We start from the raw sequence: 12,213 nt of genomic DNA, 5'->3' as shown, positions 1-12,213 counted from the left end.
GCCTAGCTACGCGGGAGGCTGAGATCTGTGGGTCATGATTTGAAGCCAGCCTGGGCAGAAAAGCCTTCAGAGACTCTTATCTCCAATTAACCACTCAAAAACCAGAGTGGAGCTGTGGCTCAGAGTGGCATAGCACCAGTCTTGAGCAAAAGAGCTCAGGATAGTTCCTAGGACTCTGAGTTCAAGCCCCACAACTCCTCCTCCCTCCGACTCCAAACAGAAAAGCACTCATTCCTAGACTGCTGTGAGGGCAACTGAGAAAGGTTGGGAACTCAACCTTCTTTATTGCTATTCTGCTTCCCTAAGGCTTGCCTTCTGTCTTATGGCTGAAAGTAGCTCCTGCCATTGCCTCTGCATGTTGGGAAGTTGGAAAAGGAAATAAAGAGGAAGATTTGCTCCTTTTTTTAAAAATAATTTTTTTTTATTATTTTAAGGGCATGGCTCAAATACGCTTCTGTTACTTTCTCTCACAATTGACTAACCAGAATTTAGTCATGTAGCCATTACCTAAGTCAATATAGACTGGAAACTGGTCATTACCCGAACTAGTTAAACACAAGAATGATGATCTGCTTGTCTTGCTCTTGGAGACACACAAATCTAGGCTTTGCTTGGCCCTATTCTCCCTTCTCCTGGTGTTTGTACTGAAGATGGTTGTGTATTGGGGGGAAAGGAGGACAGGGCAAAAAGTGGGAGCAGAGCGTTCAGTTAGGAGCTTGTGATGCTAATCTTGATTATCAACTTCTGTATGTGACTGTCAGAGAGTTTTCAGTGAAGATGGGCTATCTGAATGAAGACCTAGATGCAACACAAGGGGAACTCACTGACATGATGCTGTTCTGCCTTACCATAGGCCCCAACAATGGGGTAATCCAACCATGGATGGAAACTTGGGAAATCATGACCCCAAACAGATCTTTCTTCCCTTTATCACAATGACAAAAAGTATGACTAACACAGCTTAATAAATAATTGAAAGGAGATATGATGGTTGCTTCTGCTAAATGAGAGCAGTAGGGGGGGTATTAAGTTGCTAGGATCTAGAAGGAAAGGGTTGTTTTTTGAAATCCTGTTTCTGAACATGAAATGTGAGAGAGAGAAGTCCATCAGATGATTCTTTGTTCATCTATTCAATCACTGGCCATTCATTCACTCATTTATTCATGTGTCAAATAGTGATTGAGCACAGGCTAGCCAGGAGTGGGGCTAAGGTCTGTGATAACCTCCATCCTCAAGAAACTCTCTGCATGACCTTTTTTATATCTGTGTTAAGGAGCCTTTGTTCCAGACCTTGATCTAGGATGGCTACACTCAGACTCGGTCGATGCAACAAGCTAAGAACCTGTTTAGTCTGTTTCAAACCACTAAGGACCACAGAATTCTTTGTCCAATAGTGTTGCTCCTGTTTCTAGGCTTCTGTGGATTTCCCCCGCACCTGTCCATCTACATACCCTAGGCTTACAGGGTAGCTGCTGGTAATGAGAATGTGGGTGAAGCGTGGACAAATGGGTGAGGGTGACTTCTTGTTCATGTGGTAGACCTCTTGCAGAGCTAGATGCAGCTGGCAGGCAGAAAGAGAAAGGGCAAATCTGTAGCTGAAAACCAGTCTTCCAAAACTGAATATTTGAACATGAGCTGCCAAATTGTTACACAGATATACCTGGCATCCAGGCCTGGTGGTGCATATCTGTAATCCCAGGACTGGGGAGACTGAGGTAGGAGGCCCTTTCTCAAAAAAAAATTACATATCTGCCATGGCAAAATTATTAGGACATTCTATCTAACAGTCTGCAGCTTAATTTAAAATTAAGTTTAAAATTAATTTAAAATCAGAAGTTTAAAAATTTATAGTATTTGTACTTGTCTTTGAGCTCTTATTTAGTCCTGCAAATGATCTGGTGTAGGTGAATAGGTCTGGCTGTCATGACATGTTTGTTACCTTTGAAGTCATATTGGGTGAGATTCCTGCCAATCATTTCCAGCCTTGAGATTTAGAGGGAGGTCTTTACTCTTTAAAGTGAGGGCTACAAATGCACATACACCAGGCCTTTTTCCCTTGCTCAGACTTGTCCTCTGTATTCTCATTCCAGAAACTGTTTCTTTTCTTACAGTATTGCATCTCTTCATACACATTTCTGTTCAAATGTTATCCCTGTCCCTCCTCAAACCTATGAGAGTCTCCCTGATGTATTAACTCATTTATTTATTGGTGATATTGGAGCTTGACCTCAAGGTCTCCAGCTCACTTGGCTTGTTTGCTCTCCCACTCAAGTCTAGTGAACTTTTAAGCCCCTGCTGGCCTTAAATTGTAGTCCTCCAGATGTCAGCCTCCCGAGTAACTAGGATTACAGATGTGAACTGCTGGTGTCTTGGTATATCTATGATTCCTCACCTTTCTTCCTTTCTTCCTTCCTGTAAGTTATGCCGAAAGGAAACTCCAGGCAGTCCAGGAGAAGAGGGTTTATTGCATTAGGAAAAAGCCTACTCCTGCCACCCAAGATGGAATCAGGTGAGCAAGAGAGCTTAGGGCGGGAAGTGAGAGATTATATAGGGTGAGGATATAGCCACAGCGGAAGTGGATATGATCTCAGAGGATGGGGAAATACCTCAGACTGGGGGACCTCCCACTGCCCCCAGGCATGCCAGTTGCCAGGGTTATAGGTGCTGGGCAGGGATTTCCAAGGCAGGGGGAGAGAGCCAAGGGAAGAAGTCATTTCTTCCAAACGGACCTAACATTCTCGCCTTCTGATTGTTGTAAAGGGGCACCGACTCTTTCTGGCTACTTCTTGCTGACAAGGGGCGTTGACATTGAGGGTAGAAGGTGGGGATGCTGTCCATCCAGAAAGAGCAGTAACAGTAGTGAACGTGCATATGTGTCCTTGGATGAAATTCAAAAGAAGTCTTAAGAGGCAGGGGCGCCATCTTCTTCAGGGATGCGAGACACCTTGGGGTCATAGAAGAGGCAAGAGCAGGAGCCTTTTTCACTCTTGACAGAAGAAACCACTGTGGCTATCAGTTGAGCTAAACTGCAGTGGGAGCGGTCAGCAGGACCTGATGAGGGCCTGTCCACTTAGGATGTAAACCAGACAGATTAAGGGTCTTGAGAAAGACTTGATCCTCAGGCAAAATTGGGGGAGAAGGAAAAGGGCTTTAAGGGGCTGAGGGAGCCTTGGATATGGCACAGCGGGGTAAGATTAGAAAGGAATGTAAAAAAGGAAAGTTATCTATTCTACATGGGTAGTTGCAGAGCAAGTAAGAAGGCCATCTATACCCACCACTGAGATCTGGGAGGGAAAAGACAGGTTGGAATACTCAGGTAACAATGAAAAACTGGCTCCCATATCTGAAAGAACGGATACAAGTAGCTTGCCTGCAACCTGGAGACATACCCTGGACTCCTCCATCGTGAGGCTTGTGGGATCCAGTGGCCCTGGGCACCATCATACCAAGCTGAGTGTCTTGGATAAGTTGGGCTCCTCCCCATGTGTGGGGGGATGGGAGGGACTGGCCCACCTTGTAGAGACCAGGAGGGATAGTTGACTCCCCAGTGTCCCGGCTGTCCACACTTTGGCAGGGTCCAGATGGTGGTTGTAGAGTAGGGCAAGCTCTTGCCCAGTGGCCTTCCTTGTCACACTTAAAGCATGGAAGGGCAGCAGCCAGGAGCTGGCAATTTTTCCTATTATGGGCAGTCTTATCAGCTTTTTTCTGTTCCTCCCGGTTGTTAAAAACCTTAAAGGCCATACTCACCAGATCTCCTTGCCGGGTTTGAGGGCTATCTTCAGCCTTTTTCAACCTTTTTAAAAAAAATATCAGGAGCTGATTGGGAGATAAATGGGTATTAAGGACCACTATACCTTCCTCTGACTCCGGGTCTAGCTTAGTATAACGCTGGAGTGCCACTATAAGGTGATCAAGCAGTTTGGCTGGGTTTTCAGTGGGTCTCTGGGTAACCTCCTTTAGTTTATCATAGTTGACTGCATGGTGGGTTGCCTTCTGAAGGCCAGCTACCAGGCAGGTTACTATCCTATTTCTGCTAACCCTTCCAGGCACATTATTTTCATAATCCCATTTGGGCTCTTTCCTGGGCACAGCCGTTGCCCCTACTGGGAAAGTATTGTCTAGGTGGTGGGTTTCATCAGCATGTACCTGGGCTGCAACCCAAACCCTTTTCTTTTCTTCAGAGGTAAGGGTAGAGAACAGGAGTGTATATAAGTCATGCCAGGTGAGGTCATAAGTCTGAATAAGGTATTTAAACTCTTTGGTATAATTACTAGGGTCTTGGGAGTAAGAGCCCAGTCACTTCTCAATCTGGGAAAGATGGGTCATTGAAAAGGGGGCCTGTGTACGAAAACCTCTGTCCGCCCCTGCCACCTCTCGCAGAGGAAATAAGGGGGCTGCTGGAGGCTGTGAGCCACCAGTGAAGGATTGGGTGTGAGCTTCAGGAGGTGAGGAAAAAGGAGATGAAGGGGGAGGAGAAGGAAGGAAAGGTTCAGCTTGGGGAGGAGGAGCAGAGTCTTTAATGTTGAGCAGGGGATCAGGGACTTTAGGTTTAGGAAGAGGCTCCAGGCTCTTAGGTGATTTGGCAAGGACAGGATGCCCCTGTGCCAGGAGGATAGGGAAAATTGAGTAGGATGGGTACAGAGAAGGGCAAGCATGGAGAGCAAAGAAAGCCTGAACATATAGAATCTTGCCGGGGCCAACCGGCAGCAAACCAGGGTTCGCAGATTGGGGTTCCTGAAATAGGGGGCAAGGACTAGGAAGAAATAGAAGAGAGACAGACACACCGGGTCCGGGATGTCCGCAGTCCAGGCCAAGACTGCCGCCTTTATTTTTCACTCCCGCTTCTTCCCTCCTCCAGACCCAGGCAACCTCCAGGTGTTACATTCATATGGTAAATCTCAGGTCATTTACATAGAATAAGGCCAGAAAACAATAAGACAATAAAGCCATTGTCTGATGCAAGTCAAGGTACAGTTTGATTCCACTCTGGCTCCCAACAGAACCTCTGGCCATTTACCATTGCGTTGGCAGAAACTATCTAAATTCTTGAGAATATTATAATCCAAAATCCCGTTTTGGGGCCATTGAGACCAATTGTCTAGCCTATACTTTGGCCAGACACGATTGCAATAAAAGATGAGCCGTATTGGCTTTATGGAGTCCCTGAGTAGACCATCTAAAGAGCATAAAAGATATCCCAAGGTGGGGGTCCCAGTTTGGGTGAGACTGATGAGACCCCGTTGTAATAAGAAACACTAAGAGGAAGTGAAGTCTGTGAGGATGGGGGGTGGTCAGTGAGGAGGTAGTGAGGACATGGTGCTGGGGGCCTAGTCGGTGAGGATACCAGAGTGGGGTGGAGTCAGTGAACATGGGGCAGAGTCAGTGAAACCGAAGGGGTGGAGTCAGTGAAGATATCCTACGGTAGAGTCAATAAGGATGTTGAGTGGGAAAGTAGAGTGTGGGGAGGGGAGGGGGAATCCAATCTCACCAGAACAGATTGGGGGGTGCGGGGTACTGGGTCTTAAACTAGACACAGGGTGCGAACCCTAGGCAGGGGTGGGTTAAAGGAGACAGAAAAGAGGCCTGCAGGCAGGAGTCACTCATCAGGTGCAGACAGGAAACACTGTAGGGAATGCACCTCCAGCAAAGGAAAAGGCAGAGGTCCTGGACTAGAGTTTCCTTTCTCTGATGCGAGAGGGGGTGGGCGGCGGCAGAAAGTGGATTGACCCTCCAGAAGCAGAGGGGATCCAGCGACTCCTGACCCTCTTCCCATTAAAGTCAGGCACCAAATGTAAGGTCTGTGGAAAGGAAACTCCACGCAGTTCAGGAGGGTTTATTCATGAGGAAAGAGCAGACTCCTGCTGCTCAAGATGGAGTCAGGCAAGCAAGAGTTTAGGGTGGGAAGTGAGAGATTATATAAGGGGAGGGGTATAGCCACAGTGAAAGTGGATGTGATCTCAGAGGATGGGGAAATACCTCAAACTGGGAGACCTCCCACTGCCCCCAGGCATGCCAGTTGCCAGGGTTACAGGTGCTGGGCAGGGATTTCCAGAGTGCAGAGGGAGAGAGCCAAGGGAAGAAGTCATTTCTTCCAGGTGGACCTAGCCAACCGTCCCCCCTCCCTTCCTTCCTTTTCTTTCTCTCTTTCTGCTGGTCTAGCAAGGAATATGAATTATGAGAAAGAGTTCATTACTACAGGGGTTCATCATGGGGTCAATTTGACCAACTCCAAGGTCATTGCAGTCCAGAATGAGATGGCTACTTGCTCGATAGCAAGGTGTTGACATTACTTTGTTGTCAAAAGAGCCCAGTATAGCTTTGGTGAATAATGTTCTTTCTTCTATTAAATTTCAGTCCTGGTACAGGATCCTACTTCCTGGAGATCTTATGGTCCAGATGCCATAGCTGCTAATGAACTCCCCCAATCCCAGGTTTATTTCTCTCAGATTAACCCTGATCAGTTTTGTAGAAATCTCCAGGATTGAAACTGAATTTCCATCCGGCATTATGTGTAGCAACACTGATTGAAAGAATCTGCACTAACCAAGACGGGGGGGTGGGTTGTGGGTGGGGGGGAGGGTAACGGGTACCAAGACATGTGAAAGGGTATTAATGTATGTGAATTAATGCACCTTCTATCTGGCAAATATCATGTAACCCTTTTATTAATTACAATAAAAATATAAAAAAAAAGAATCTGCACTAGCAGACCTTGTCTAAATGATATTTAAAATAAGGCTACTCCAACCACCCACCATGAGGTTGAGGTAAGACTTAAGCTCTATGTGGAGCACATCTAGAAGGGTAAAGGATACTTAAGTAATAGCTATTGCTAGGCCTATTTACATTTTTAATTCCCAGTCATCCATTCATGACCTTGCTGAGAAGTTATATTCCTGGTTACAGTTGTTCTGCAAACTAAGAGGATTGGTCCCTGGAGGCTTGTGCTAATTCACAGCCAGTGGGGTCATATTCTACCAGATCTTCTTCTGATGGCTTCAAAAAGAGCTCCCACAGAATCTACAAGTGGCCTAGCATCAGGAACACCTGCTCTTCTGGGCAGGTGCCTAGCAATCTCTGAGGTACCACTTGGCACAAAGTGACTGCTCCTCAGGGGGCAGAGATGTGCCACAGCTACAGTCCTTTGAGATTCTCCCAGTTCTTTTCGATTTGGGGCTAGTAGCTACAGAGGTAAATGGAGAATATGGATCAGCTCATCAGCTCACAGTTAGGTTGTTGTTTTCTACTTTATGAAGTTGGCTGTGGGGTGTGTGTGTGTGTAAATATGGCTGCCCCACAACAGACCATGGGTTCCCAAGCTGCTGCTAGGTTCTCATGCAGCCTGTAACTCTCAGACTCTTGAGTTTAGTGTATTTCTTGTTCTTTCTCACCTATTCATGGATGTCCAAGTTTTGATTGTCCATGTGATTGAGTAGTGAAGCAGGCAGAGCTGGAAATAAGAAAGGAACAGATACAGTAATTTGTGTGGGTCCAAGACACCAAAGAACTGCAATTTCTCTGTCTTCTGGGGCAGTTTCAGAATCTGCAGGAAGAGAGTAGTGTTCATTTCGAGGAAAGATTAAAAGCTGAACTTCAGAAACAAAAAAATAAGGTGATCGTAGAAAAAAGAAGTAAGCAGCATCCAACTGTAAGACACCACGCCTCCTTTGATTCCAGAATTTTGAGGCCAGTGGGCAAACACAAAACTTTTATCCTATGGTCAGAGAGAAATCACACAAACACCTAAAAACTCATCGTTCTGGTAGATAAGCGCTCACATTCCCTCATCTCTGTCTTTTCCTTCTACCTCTGCCTGGTGAATCACCTTAAAATTTATAAAATAGACCAGATGCAGTGACTTATGCCTGTAATTCCAGCTATCAAGGGATTGGAGATCACAAAGATTATGCTTGAAGCCAGTCTGAATGATGAGTTAACAAGATCCCATCTCAATCACGAACAGTTTCGTGGGAGGTTATTGGTAGCAGAATCTCAGTCTGGGCCAATCTCAAGCAAAAATACAAGACATTGTAGAAAACATACAGTGAAAAACTACTGGGGGTATGGATCAAGTGGTACAGCACCTGCCCAGCAAGCACAAAACAGAGTTCAAACAAGTATCAACTAAAAATAATTTATTTCCTCTAATGCAAAGCCTGCACACATGCTGTTCCTCCATACTTTACATAGTAGTTTCTTTTCAAATCCCAGCTTTTCATCTTCTAGGCAAATCCTTTCTCACACCTTCCTATAAGCCCTGCCTTCCCATGGTTGCCTTCTGTCCCAGAACCTGCCATGCCTGTCACAGTCTTCTTCCAGGACAATTACTATTATTTTTTTGTGGGGGTCATGGGATTTGAACTTGGCCTGGGTGCTGTCCCTGAGCTCTTCAGCTCAAGGCTAATGCAGGGCAATTATTGAGTTGAGTGTTTATTGTCTGTTTCTTTCCATACAATGTTAGGCTGGTTGTAAAAAGGACTAATTTTATTTATTTATTCATTCATTTGTTTATTTTTGTTAGTAATGGGGCCTGAGTGCCATCATCAGACTTTTTCACTCAAGGTTAGAGCTCTTCTACTTTGAGCCACAGTACTACTTTCAGTTTCCTGGTGGTTAGAGAAAGTCTCATGGACTTTCCTGCTGGGTATAGCTTCAAACCATGATCCTCAGATCTCAGCCTTCTAAGTTAGGACTACAGGCATGAGTTATTGGCACCTGGATCTAATTTTATATACACCTAATATAGGTGTATTTTGATACATTTCCACATCAAGATAGTTTCTCATTCTTTTCTGCAGCTGTTTGTTTCCCTGTATCCCTTTTTGAAGAATATGTAGGCTATTTTCAGTTTTTTGACATTAAAAACAATGCCAAGGACTGGGAGTATGGCTTAGTGGTACAGTGCTTGCCTAGCATGAAAAAAGCCCTGGGTTTGATTCCTTGGTACTACATTCACAAAAAAAGCTGGAAGTGGTGCTGTGACTCAAGGGTAGACTGCTAGCCCTGAGAAAGTTTAAGGACAGTGCCCAGACCCTGAGTTCAAGTCCAGAACTGGCAAAAAAGAAAACAAAACAAAAAAAAATCAAAACAATGCCTAGGGCTTGGGGATATAGCTTGGTTGACAGAGCAATTTTCTATATGTAGGAGGCTCTGTGTTTGAGCAACAGCATCCTAAAAAATGCTCCATCATTTCGCACACATATATCTGTAGAATGAATTCCTAAAAGTGGAAAACTCCACAAGGCCCAAGAGTTTGTAATAAAATGTCATCCATACAAAGCTGTGTATATTCATACTTCTATCAACAACATATTAGAATACTTACTTCCCCTGGTCCTGCCCAGCCCCGTGTGCTGGCAAATGTCTGGATTGTAACTAATCTACACACACTCCTGAGTGCTTATTCTTGTTTAGAATTACTATTATTCCCTTGTTCTAGAAACCAAGTACTCATGTTGCTATTTGGTTGTTATTCTCATGTTGAAATCCATACATAGTAGGAAAGGCAACAGACATATGGGAAATAAAAAGAAACTGGGCTATGCTCACAAAGAACACAAATCTAAAAATTTAGGAGGTACTTGGGGATTTAATTGTAAGCAATTCAACTACAGGATTTGGATTGTTAAATGGATTACTCCGTCTGCAAGTGATAAATCAACAAGTTGTCTTATAGAGAAGGGGATTTCTTGTTAAGTACTTCAGAGCCCGTAACTATTAGGTACTTATAGAAAGTTTATGTCACAATGATAAATACTGTCAAATATATCAAGGAGGAAACTGGTCTTTACTGTTGTTAGTGTTTGGAAAATCTGTAGCATGCCAAGATCGTCTGATGCTCTGGCAAATTTTCCTTCTTCAAAGAAGCAGATGAGATTAAAAGAGGACAATGAGTGCTTGCTTCAGCAGCACATATACTAAAATTGGAACAATACAGAAATTAGCATGGCCCCTGTGCAAGGATGACACACCAATTTGTGAAGCGTTCCATATTTTTCTGGAAGGAAAATGGGCTGATTCTTCCCCATTAACCCCTGCTCATCTTGTCCAAGGAGTAGACCTAATTCGGAATTGGTGCTACAAGGGGTTCCATAATGGGACAGTATCTGATTCCACTCCATTGTGGTCTCTGTCAACACTGTGACTATCTCAGATAGTGTCAGGATGGTAAACCAGAACCTGGCCAGCCGGGAGAGCCCACTTCCTCAAAGGTCAGTGAGGACACCAGCAGAGTCCAGCCTTTCCACCCAGACTGAGTACTCCGGGTGGTGGCTTTCTGATTCCTCCACTTGCCAGTCAACCATTGACTCCCTCCTGATTGTGAGCCCATCATGACTGGCCACCTCCACATGCCCCTGCCCAGGAGCAACGGCTCAGCTACCTCAGGGGATCTGGCCTGCTGACCAACCTGAGCCCCACCCCTCCACTTGGCCTTTCATCAGAGTATATTTTGAGTGGTTTTATTGTTGAGATGGGCATCTGGAGGGCTGGGGGAGTAGTGGTGATGGGGAGAAGGTGAGGAAGGTTCACCCTCTGTCACCTGCCTGCCTGGCTGGGAAGCTAGTGAAGCCAAGGCAGCCTTATAAAGCAGGGTTTGGTTTATACTTAAAAAAAAAAAAATGACAATGACTTTTTCTTTTGTAAAGGTAGTGTGTCAAGGTGCCTGAACTTTCCCCAAAGACCAGCTGCATTAACAAATCCCTAGTCTGAAGCGCCTTTGTTTAGAAGTCTTACTTGCTTAGTCTTTGAGTCTACTGCCCATCAGTAAAATGAGGAGAAAGCGCTCCTATTGTTACCCCAGTGAGAAATGTATGATTAATTTATGATTGGATAGCACCAGAGTGCCACAATTCTGTTTCAAGAAAGGTGAGAGTCAGAACTCTGCCCACCCTTCCAAAGGAACAGTCACTTGTTTCCCAGGAGCTTGGCCAAGCTCTGAAGTCCAATACAGTTCATGCTGAATGCAGGTTAGATCTAATAGGGAGGATGAACAGGCACAGAGGAACTCTGTGGCCACTACCTTTCTTTTGGATCCTGCAGCCTTCTGCTGTGATTAGAAGAAGCAAAGAGCTGGTTAGCCCAGAGACGCCATTTCTAATCACAGAAAACTCTAAAATAACTGTGTGTTTTGAGTGACATCTAGCACTCTACAGGCACTTAATAAATATTCACTAATAACATTAGGCCACTCAGCACCAAGCAGGAAGATAAGGCCATTTCTTTGTTGTTTCACACTTCAGTAATTTGATAAAAATAATTGCAAAGCTTTAAATGTTTAGCAGTGATTAGCTAAAACCATCACCCCCAAGCCCTTCCCACTTTGATAAACTCATTCCCATGAAAATATGCAGAACCTAAGGAACAGCAGGGAAAGAAGCCAATAAATGCAGCTCAAAGAGTTTTACATTATCTCCATAAGCTATCTAATCTAGCCATTTTGAATGATCTATGTAAATTAATTACACTTTTTAATTAGGTGGCCTTTTAGCTTGCCAATTGAAGTTTACCACTAATTACAGCGAGGCAGGAGGTCACTTGATTGGTATGGGAAACAAGAGGCCTTTATTTCATTGAACTGAAACACTGAACAGTTAATGCTTAGGGGAGAAAAACTTGTAAAATTTGCAGTTCTCAAAATTCAAACTGCACAGCTCTTGTTCATTTTTTTTTCAAATTCCCTTCAATGGCTCATTAGTGTTTTTCTTTATGAATATCACAATGACTTCTAAACATCCAGTGACTCAAAACTATTATAGCAGAGCAGCTCAGAAACCTAGATTTTGCATCTCTAAGGCTAGAGGGAGGAAAAGTAACCCTTTTGATATTAGTCATGTTAAGTGCCATTTATTCCTAGAGCAAGCTGTTTCCAGATGTGACTGTATTTTGACTCTGCCAGCCAGCCAGTCTGTAATTTTCATTAACCTCATTATTACAATTTTTTTTAAAAAAGCTTCTTATATTTTATGCTGAGCAGAATAAGGAATTCTTTAAAACTAGAGATTATCACAGTTAACAGATAGCATATACTGTCTTTCAAATGAATGACGTTTTTATGGCTGTTTCCCTAATCTAGTTTTGTATTATGCACTAGGATCCCAAATTCTCACTCTTTTAAAGAAAATCTTTTTAGCATAAACTATTTGTACAAAGGGATTCATTGTTACACTCGCATACATGTACATAACATTCTCTAATCAAATTTATAGTCTATAT

General features: G+C 44.0%; 1 non-coding gene across 1 annotated transcript; it reads left to right on the top strand.

Moving 5' to 3' along the window:
• Positions 1-9,893: 9,893 nt before the first annotated feature.
• On the top strand, positions 9,894-9,997 carry LOC150064318 (U6 spliceosomal RNA). Its single transcript, XR_016535343.1, has one exon. It is a non-coding gene; the product is annotated as a U6 spliceosomal RNA (small nuclear RNA).
• The last annotated feature ends 2,216 nt before the right edge of the window (positions 9,998-12,213 follow it).

The sequence above is a fragment of the Megascapheus bottae genome, chromosome 4 (genome assembly GCF_031878675.1).
Source record: "Megascapheus bottae isolate mThoBot1 chromosome 4, mThoBot2.hap1, whole genome shotgun sequence".
NCBI lineage: Eukaryota > Metazoa > Chordata > Mammalia > Rodentia > Geomyidae > Megascapheus > Megascapheus bottae.
This window is presented reverse-complemented; position numbering and strand designations above follow the sequence as displayed.